Source organism: Nelumbo nucifera, chromosome 2 (assembly GCF_055504915.1).
Source record: "Nelumbo nucifera cultivar China Antique chromosome 2, China Antique-T2T, whole genome shotgun sequence".
Classification (NCBI taxonomy): Eukaryota; Viridiplantae; Streptophyta; class Magnoliopsida; order Proteales; family Nelumbonaceae; genus Nelumbo; species Nelumbo nucifera.
The window spans coordinates 45,759,689-45,770,707 of record NC_142650.1 but is presented as its reverse complement, the minus strand read 5'-3'; positions in this window follow the sequence as shown (position 1 = coordinate 45,770,707).

Below are 11,019 nucleotides of genomic sequence, written 5' to 3'. Positions count from 1 at the left end.
ATTGCCCCCACTCAAATAAAATAGTAGGGGATCAAATTTTCTTAAATGTGATATTTTTTTCATGGTTTTATAAGTCCTCAGAGGTGAATCCACAGGTGTGCCCCCACTAACCAAAGGTCTTGGATCCGCCACTAGATTTAAATTCATCCAACTCAAGATTGAAGCCTAAGTTTGCCAACCCAGATCTCCGGCATGTGCCGGCTCAACAAAGTCAATTGGGTTTTACACTTTTACATCTCATTCAATCTTCGTAATTGAGAAAACTTTGACTGTTCATGCTTGACAGTTTTGATTTGTTAGCAGAGTTTGACACTTGAACTCCCCGACAAATCGGCAATGCATCCAGCAATGATACATTGGGAGAGACCTACATTTATGGGTTCAATTACGATGACTGAAAGACATGATACCGAAAAAACTTATGACCAATCAACCAACATCATAAAAATAATAACCAATCAAGTGAGTTTTCATCAAATTAGGGATTTTGATTGGTCAAAATCTTTCAAATATCATGTATTTCTAACATCATAATATGAATTAAACTATTATGAAATGTCAAAATTATTTCAACTTAGAAGACAATCATTAACACATTATATTACACATACGAGATAAAATTACACTTCATAAAATTTTTAGGCTAGAAAACTTACAGCAAAGTTCTTAACAGACTATGCTGAAGCGGAACACAAATTCAGAAACTATGCTCGAGGCAAAAGGAAGAACAAACTCTATGCACTCAAAACACTCAACCTTACTATAGGAGATTCTTTAGAACTTTAAACATAATACAAAGGTACTTGAAACCAAATGCCCCTTCCTTCCCCTCTCGGCTCTTTATATCATGATTTTTAAAAACGAATAGGTGACCGAACCTGTCAGGGTCCGGTAACCGGTTTGAACGGATGGTCCGTTTTGATAAAAAAATAAAAGATTGGAAAACGGTCAAAACTGTTCGAACGATTAACCGGCCGGTTCAGCGGTTTGCTTATCAAAATCAATGGTTTTAGGGGAAAAGGCAGTTTTGGAGGAAAACAGAACCAGTCAGGTGACCGATTCCCAGTTTTTCTAGTCCGACCGTCCGGTTCGGTTTTGAAAACAGTGCTCTGTATAGGTAAATATGAGGGCATTACTCCTTCCTAAACCTAGGAATAAACCCTTTTCTTATCTAAAACTTTGTCGTGAATTAGAAAGCACAGTCAATGAAGTAGAGACAGCCCAAGGTGGCCCTGCATAGGGATGCAAGTCAAGCGGGTTGGGCTGGGTTTATGGTTAACCCAGGCCCAACCCTAAGATTTGGGTTTAAGGCCTGAGCCCAAGGTCAAGTTTGATCTTTCCAACTTGAGCCCAGCTCGCATTGTGATATGATGCACTCTAATTGGCCAATGAATCTACTTTAAAACTATACATTTATGGTTTCATTTATGCAAATATGTATACATATATGTATGTATGTATGTAAATACATATCTATATATATGTATGTAGGAATATGTGTAGTCGGACCAGGCTCAATCTACCTCTGGGGTAAGCCCGAGTCCAACACAAAAAAAATAAAAAACCTAAATTATTAAACATGAGCCAGCCAACCTAAAGACCGAAAACATACATACATACATACATACACTAGTAATTAAGCACATGCATTGCACATTAGAAATTTTTCTTCATATTAATTACATGAATTTTAGACATATCATAGTTAAGATAGAAATTGAAAATTAACAAAAGTAACAATATGATTAAAAATAAACTTAAATGCTTGTAGCAAATAACAATTGTTATTATTATTATTATTATTATTATTATTATTATTATTATTATTATTATTATTATTATTATTATTATTATTATTATTATTATTATTATATTAAATTAAATTTTGTATTGCATTTTTATCATAAATAAAAATAACTTCTATTTTTACAATTATTTTTATTTAATATGATGAACATATAATATTAGAATACATTTTCATGGGTTTCTTTGAAAAGCTGGATCGTTGACCCACCATCTAGATAAGAAAATAGGTTTGCTTTTGGATTAGTTTTAAATTAGGGGAAATTATAGTCGAAACCAGTTGTACATTTAAAACTAGGCTACAAGTTGGTCCATTAACCAACTAAACTCTAACAACCGACTCTACATTTCAAATTATAAAAACCCTCGCCATGTCATTGGTGACTTATGTGGTTGTTGCCAATATGGGACTCTTAATCCATGTTGGACACAACAAAAGCTTATACCAAAATTGCCCTTTAATGTTGGGTGATTGAAAAATAAAAAAGGGTTTTTAGTCTCTCTCTCTCTCTCTTAATCTCCCTCACACTCTCTCACTTTCACTGTCATCTTTATCTACTCAACAACTATGTTATTTGAAAATAAATAAAAATGGTTTTTGGCTTATGTATTTACGTTCTCTGTATCAATTTCTCTCATTCTCTCCCTCTCTCTACCTATTGTTCTCCTGCAATCTCTTTCGTTCTCTTTCTCAGTTGATCTCTCATTCTCCCTTAATTTCTATCGTTCTCTCTCAGTTTCTCTCTCACTCCCTCTCTCATTCTTTTTTATTTCCTTACACACTTATATGGTATTAATTAGATCATATAGAAGAACATGAGATCAAGTTGGTATGGTTCAAAAATCATTACACCAATTTGATAAAAAATCATAATAAAATCTTGGCTATGAAATTTACACCAACTGGAGAACGATAGAGATTGAGGGAGGAGATATTGACTGAGAGGGAGAGTGAGGGAGAAGAATGAGAGAGATTGGGGGAGAACGATGTAGATAGATAGATAGAGAGAGAGTGAGTGATTTGGCTACGGACCGAAGCTTAGAGAGTGAGAGAGATAGAGGGAGTGAGAGATCGAGAGATGACTATGAGAGTGAGAGAGAAGGGAAGGAGATTGAGAGATAGGGGAGTGGCAAAGAAACTGAAAACCTATTTTTGGTATAGGCTTTTTACTATGTCTAACATGGATTAAGAGTCCCATGTTGGCAATAACCACATAGGTCTCTGATGACATGATAGGGTTTTTTATAATTTGAAATGTAGAGCCGATTTTGACTATAATTTTTCCTTTAAATTATATATTTAATTTACATTATATAAAGTATTTTTTACTTATCACACTTAATTTTTGTTTGTCTATGGTATCATTTGACTCAAACCACTAACCTACCATCTAAAAAGAAAAATAATTTGATTTCTAGGTTAACATTAAATTTTGTATTACATTTCCATCATTATTTATTAATCCATTTGACCCCAAATGGTCGAATTGCTTGCCCACCACTAGGAGGGAAGAAAATGGTTTTGTTTTCAAATTATTTTTCAAAATATTTATTTTTATACTATTAAAATTAATATTATGGATTTAATTACAAGAATTTAATGATGAGAAAAAATATATCTTAAATATAGGATTTAATGAGAGAGAATAGGAAAATATTTTTATTTCCAATTGGTTTTAAACTTCCATTTCCATCATTAATAAAAACATCTCTTATTTATCATACTTATTATTATTTAATATGTATGCTAAAAATGTTCCTAATTGTTTTAATTTATATTTTTTTCATTTTATTATTTAATCGTGGTAACATGAATTAACCCATTTGGCCCAAAATGATTTAATTCCTTACCACCACCTAGATGAAATCACTATTTTTGCTAGGTAGATTTTAAATGTATAAGCTTTTATGTTATTGAAATTATTAATTTATTAAGTATGGATTTAATTAATAGAACTTAATGATGAGAAAAAACAAAAAAAGACTTAAATATATGATTCAATGAACATGAATACAAGTTAATAACTTAAATGTTGAATTTATGAGAGAGAATTGAATGCATTGAATATCCTAAAACTATCTCTTTTCAACTCTTTAATATCAAGAATCGATTACCCTATTTGCCCTCATTTTTTATCAACAAATTTAAATATAGAGGGGAAAATTTTCTTTTTAAAGTAGTGCATATATATATATATATAGTATGTGTGTGTGTGTGTGTGAGTGATACACACACACATATTAAGTGGGGTTGGGCTGACTGAGGTCAAACCCAAGCTTCCAGGTCTTGCCCCAACTTGGTAAGAGGGCTTTGCTAGGGTTGGGGCCTGCCTAATTGTAGCTAAAGGGGAGAGGGGTTAAGGCAATATTTTGATTGTTGGTCAATGAAAAATACATCTATTGGACTTTGAGATAAATAGCACTATGAGATCATAGCATCCAATTGCACATCTAGAATTTTTTTTTCATAAATTTAACATACAAGTTTAGAAGATATCTATGGCTGGATGTTGTGCACTCAAGGTATTTGCATGATTCAAAAAACACCTTTATATCCACAATAACAATTGAATTTTTTATTACTAATGAGGCACTTTTGATTAACCATCGGCTTTCTTTGGTTTATAGAAAATGAAAGAGAAATATAAAGTTGAGGAAAGGTTGACTTTGATCATTCTTAGTGACACTAGACTTTGAGTGGGTCGGATGGTTGAGCCCGGTTCCAGATTATTTAATCACCTTTGTAGGTTGAATGATTTGACTGGTTCAGAGTAGTTTGGTTGTCATCGTATAACTCTTCTTTTTTTTGGTAAGAAAATAAATTTATTAAAACAGAGAAAACAGAAATAGCCAGACAAAAAAACTAAGAACAGAGCTCCTGCTTGATGGGATCAGATAGCGAGATGGATACAACATTACAAGAAGAAAAATAACTATCAAAACCAAGCTTGGCTGCCTCATGAGCTGCAGAACTTGAGAACCTTGAGCACCAACTAAACTTGAAATTTCTCCTGGAAGCAAAAAAATTGATGTCTTGGCATAAGAATAAAATATCAGGGGACTCCTCATCAAGATTTGCATTGAGAGCACTGATAAGATTAATATTGTCCGATTCAAAAGAAACATTGGAGAGGTTGTTCTGAACTGCAAAAAGAATAGCCTCCCTTACTGCTTTTGCTTTAGCTACTAAAGGAGAAAAGGCCTTTTGAGGACCATATCCAACCCCCCAACACACACCCCTGTGATCCCTTATAATAAAGCCATAGGACGCCTTCTCAGAATTGATGAAGTTGGCATCATAGTTTACCTTCAAATAGGCTTCTTCAGGGGGAGCCCACAAAAAGTTGTTAACCACTCGAGGTTCATTGGAATAGCCTTCCAATTTCCTCCGCCAGTAAAGAGATCTCTCCTAAATTGACCTATTCAATTTGTGCAAAACAGCAAGAGGATTCACATTATCTTTTTCTAAACAGTATAAATTTCTGTCTTTCCACAATTCCCACAAACAACACATAATATTAGGGAGTAAATCAAAATGATAATTCTTCAACTCAAGAAAGATGAATTTTAACCAATCCTTGAAAGAGGTGAATGTTTCTAGCCGCCTCAGGGTTTATTCCTAACCCCGATGCTAACCAAATGCACCAAGCTTTGTCACATAAAAGAAGGGCATGAAGGATGGATTCAACATCTTTGTCGCACCTGTCGTAGGAATCAGAATCACATAATCCTCTTTTCCTATGGTTTTCTTTGACAACTATGTCATTCACACATCTCCAAAGAAAATGTTTGATTTTTGGCTCAATTTGAAGAACCCAAATCTCTCTCCATAAGGTCTTATCATTGGGGGAGCTTTTTCGGAGGTGGGGATCTATATCATGGAGCTTTTTTGCAATGAAATAGGCAAATTTTACAGAAAACTTGCCATTCTTACTGCCTATCCATACTATTTTATCAGGTCAATGGTTGAAAGGGATATCTATCTCCACAATTTTTTGAGCTATGGGTGTATTAAACAAGGTCAACAATTCAATTTCATCCCAACTTCTAATATCTGGGTTCATTAAATCAGCCACCTTGAGATCTAAGGAATTTCTTGGTCTGGGGCCAATAGGCTTATGCTCTTCCAATCCTGGAATCCAGGGATCATCCCAAATATTAACATCTGTTCTGTACCAATTTGCCAACATATTCCTTTTTCTAGCACTTTCCTCCCTTCCAAAATGCTTCTCCAACCCCATGAAGGTTTGCTCGTTTGAGTGGCTTTAAGGAAAGAGGAATTTGGGAAATATTTGGCTTTTAAGAGTCAGGCCCACAGACTAGTGGAGTCATGACAAAGTCTCCATGCCAACTTTGCTAAGAGGGCTAAGTTAAAAGCATGGGGATCCCTAAAACCCAAACCCCATCATGTTTGTCCCTGCTTAACTGCCCACCTAACCCATCTAATTTTTTTCCTATCCTCTTTATCCCCCCACCAAAAGGCCTTTTGACTTTTTTCCATCATATTGCAAATTTCTTTTGGGATCAAAAAGCAAGACATGCAATAAGTCGGAATAGTAGTTAGGACAAATTTCATGAGAACTTCCTTCCCAGCTTGAGACAGGAGAGAACTCTTCCAGCTATTTGCTTTGATAGCAACCCTTTCTACTAAATAATCAAAGACTTGAGATTTTGTCTTCTCAATTAATGGATGGGTTCCTAGATAAATAGAAGGAGAGTCCACTTTTTTTTTGTTTATTTTGAGCATTCTAGATAGCGTTTTTTTTTATTTGGGATGTAAGTTCTTACTAAAGAAAACTTCCAACTTTTGATAGTTTACCTTTTGACCCAAAGCTTTTTCATAGAGAGAGACTGCCTCCAGTAAAAAACTTGCCTCTCTGAGATCAGCTTTGGTGAATAGATAGTTGTCATCTGCAAAAAAAGAAGTGAGATATAGTTGGAGCCCTTCTGCTAATTTTAATTCATGATAGCTCTTTTCTATCCATCTTATTTCTTAGAATTGTTGAGAGAACATCAGAGCATAGGAGAAATAAGTATGGAGATAAAGGATCACCTTGCCTTAGACCTCTCTGGGGAAAGATTCTTCTTGAGGGAGAGCCATTTACCAGAATTTGGTATGGCGCAGTGGAAACACAAGTCATAACCCAAGAGATCCATTTACTTCCAAACCTAGTTTCTCCATTGTTGATTTTAAGAAAACCCACTCCACCCTATCATAAGCTTTGCTCATGTCTAACTTGATTGCCATATAGTTATTCTTGGCTTTGGTGTTAGACATATAGTGAAGGATTTTGTGGGCGATTAAAACATTATTTGAGATTGCTCTGTCATGAAGGAATACACTATGATTTTTTGAAATTAGGCCTTCCAGGATTTGCTTTATTCTATTTGCCAATTTTTTTGCTATAATTTTGTACACCGTATTGTACAGACTGATAGGCCTAAATTGAGATGCTTTCTCTGGATTCTTTGTTTTAGGGATTAGAGCAACGAAAGTTGCATTTAAAGAAAAGTCCAATCTTCCTTCATTGAAAAAACTATTAACCTCTCTCACCACATCATCTTTAATGGTATCCCAGAATTTTTGAAAAAAAAGATTAGGGAAACCATCTGGACCCGGGGATTTCCTAGGAGCCATTTGGAAAAGGGCTATTTTTATTTCCTCTTCGGTTACATCCTCCTGCAGTTCTTGATTCATTTCATCATCAATTAAACAATTCATGCCATCAAGAGCTATAGAGATTTCAGGTGGGTAAGAGGTAGAGAAGATGTTACTGAAATGATTTACTAAAATATTGTTAATATGCTCCTGGCCTTCCTTCCACTCCCCGTTCTCATATTTTAGTTTTAAAATTATATTTTTTTCCTTTCTCCTAATGGTGAAATTGTGGAAAAATTTTGTTTTCCTATCCCCATAATTTAGCCAGGCTATCCTAGCCTTTTGAGCCCATAGAATTTTCTCCCTCTTTAACTATTTATCCAACTCAGCTTCAATCTCATATACTCTTCCTTAACTGTAAGTAGCCCCTTCTTTATTTAATTTAGCATTAAGATCCTGCTTTAAATTTTCAATCCAGTTTTGAAATTTGCCAAATTCTTCCTTATTCCATTTCTTTAAAGATATTTTTAATCTTTCACATTTTTGAGAGATGGAATTAGGCTTTAACTAGTTTGTCTCTTTCCAAATGGAATTTACCAGGTCTTCACACTCGTCATGAGTTAGCCACATTTCCTCAAACCTGAATGGTCTCCTAATTTTAAAATTTATGAGGTTTGTATCCAAGCAGATAGGCAAATGGTCCGATCCCTGAGTAGGAATGACTAGAACATGAGCTTTAAGGAATAGAGCTCTCCAATTCTGGTTAACCAAACCTCTATCCAATTTGGCTTTTATATGATTCCCTAGATCTCTCCTATTATTCCATGTGTACTTTGGACCATTAATAGGGATTTCCTCCAGGCCCCATCCTCTAAGAAGACTCCTATTTTTCCTTACTTGAGACATCCTCACCTCCTTACCCCCCATTTTATCATCCTAGTGAAAAATCATATTAAAATCACCAATACTACACCACGCTCCTTGGGAGAGACTCGCAACTTGATTCAACTTACTCACAAAAAATTTTCTTTTATTTTTCTCTAATTCCCCATAAACAAAAGAACACCACAACGGATTTTCATTATTTTCATCCAAGATTCTTGTGTGAATAATGTTTTTGTTGGCTACTACTACATTGAGGTTAATATCTTTACTCCAGAAAAGTGCTAAACCTCCAGAATAGCCTATAGAGTCTACTACCCAACAGTTCCAATTCCACAAAGAACGGAGTTTTCTCCTACTTCTTAAGAGACTACCCTTTGTTTCACTAAATAAAACCACTTCTGCTTTTGTCTTCATAATGCTTCTTTTGCTGCTCGAACTGTCAAGGGAAAGCCTAACCCTTGGCAGTTCCAGCAGAGCACTCTCATTTCCACCCTGGGAGTTGTGTAGGGACAACTCCTGCAAGCCCTTTAGTTTGATTCTGGAAATGTTCATTGTTATTTGGAAACCCATCTTCAAGACTTATTTTTCGGGTATACAATTTTTTCCTTTAAGTAGTTCAGACCTAAGACTTTTAAACCAGTTACAAAATTTTCTATTGAATTTTTTTCCTTTCTTGAAAAGATGTCTTCTCACATCATAGTACCCAAAGCTTTTTTTTTTTTGACCTTAATCCCTTTCCTACCCCCTTATTCAATGGCGAAATTGCAGAAATGAATAACCAGAAATCCTTTCCAAATTTATTTTGTTTTTTCCTCTTTTTTTTTTGTTCCACCCACCCCATTTTGTTCTATTGTTAAAACATTTTAGCTTACAGAGTAGATATTCCAAAGGTTTTGTTATAGTCAGGTTTATGCCTTTACAATGACAAATATTTGCATGAAATTTTGGTTCTTCTTCTTCTCATAGGTCATCAGCTCCTCTATTATAAAAATTAATTAAATCAGGACAGTCAAGAGTTAATATTGCTTTGTTTTTTCTTTCAAAGTAACACAATTCAAACATGTCACAGGAAAAGTTTAGGCTTACCTGATCTGAATTTGGCGAACACAACTGGAAGTTTTGTGCGGACGATTGACTGAGATCACAGTTGAAGAACTTATTAACTTCCTTCTCTATCCCATTGCTTTCCTCTTCGACTACTAGCTTCATCTTTTTTTTTTTCTTCTGAACTTCTATCATTTCCTGCACATCTTTAGTGTATTCTCTGGTTCTTTTTGCCAGGGTAGCAGCAACAATCTCTGAAATTTGCACCGAAGGGATGTTTGGGTTGGAAATATTTCCTAGGATCTGGATCTCTTGACCTGGATCCGAACTTGTTTTTGTTATCCCCTCTTCCCAGCAATCCTTTTCTTGTTTGATTTCTGTTGAAGCTTCAAATTCTGCTTCAGAAAAATCTTTCTCTTTAGAGGTCTGTCCTATTACCAGAGATTTTGACTTCTCAAGACTACTTTTCGAATCTAGTAAGACTTGCCTTGTGAGCTTGACTTTTCCTTTTTCATGTTCCATCGGTAGTATCTCAGCAATTGAGCTACTTATGCCATTACCCAGAAAGGAAAAAGCTTGTCTGCTGCTACCACCCACATCCCTTCCAGTCCATCTGCTTTCTGTAGGCACCATGAAACTTCGCCGGAAGAAACTTTTTGGCGATAAGATTACCTTGAAACTTTGATTGAAGGCTTCCGGATTTGCCTTGAAAGCACCTCCACGTTCTTCTTCCTCAAAAAGTCGGCGTCTAACTGGAGTTCTGGAAAAAATCAGTTCTATCCCTTTCTGCGACTCCTGGTTATCTTGCTTGGTTCGAAAGGAAATTTCCTGAACTTGGGGATCATCTCTAACCTTGTCTTCATTGACTAGATCTTGTGGCTCCATTTGCTAACTTCTTCTTTGGGTCTTCTTGATCCCTTCCTTCACCCGACGACCTGCATTCAAAAAATGGTCTTTTTGATCTCCAACATCAGCTTTAAGCCAAGGCCCATATCCTTCAAGAATTTTTGTTTGGTCTAGCCTATACGCGCCCAATCTTTCCGTCAGCTCCTCTAGTACCTTCTGGTTTGGCTTTTCGATCTTGCAATGATTTTCAACATGACCTAGGAGGTCACATCTGAAACAAAACACAGGGAGGTGCCCGTACTAGAAGGGGAACCATTCTTCCCTGTCATCTGCCAGCAGCCCTTTGGAGCCTGTTGCCAAGGGTTTCCTTGTATCTACTCTCACCCTAACTCTTAGCCCCTTATTCCATTCATCCTTGCTTCTCCTCATCTTTCCTTCTTCTGGATTCACATCCAGAACCTCATCCGCTTCTTTGGCCAGGAGCTTTGCTGTTTCCTTTGTTCAATATGCCATTGGAACATTCAAAATCCTCATCCACTGGCTGATGGTGTTGAAGCATACTTCCGAAGCCAGCATCTCATCAGATTGATTTTGAAGAAGCAGAGGATACTCTTTGATTGTCCATGGTTCCTCTCTCAATTTTTTTTTTCAAATCTTTTTCCCTAGAAAATGAAATCCACAGAATATCATCACTTGCCCTCTCCATTTTCATTTCACCCTTGATCCTCCACCACATACTCCTGATTTGGTCAAGAACTCCTACAACATTCATGGGCTTATTAGCTAGCACCTTTACATACAATCCATCCTTTTTCAGCATCTTCTTGACTAAGACCTTTTGT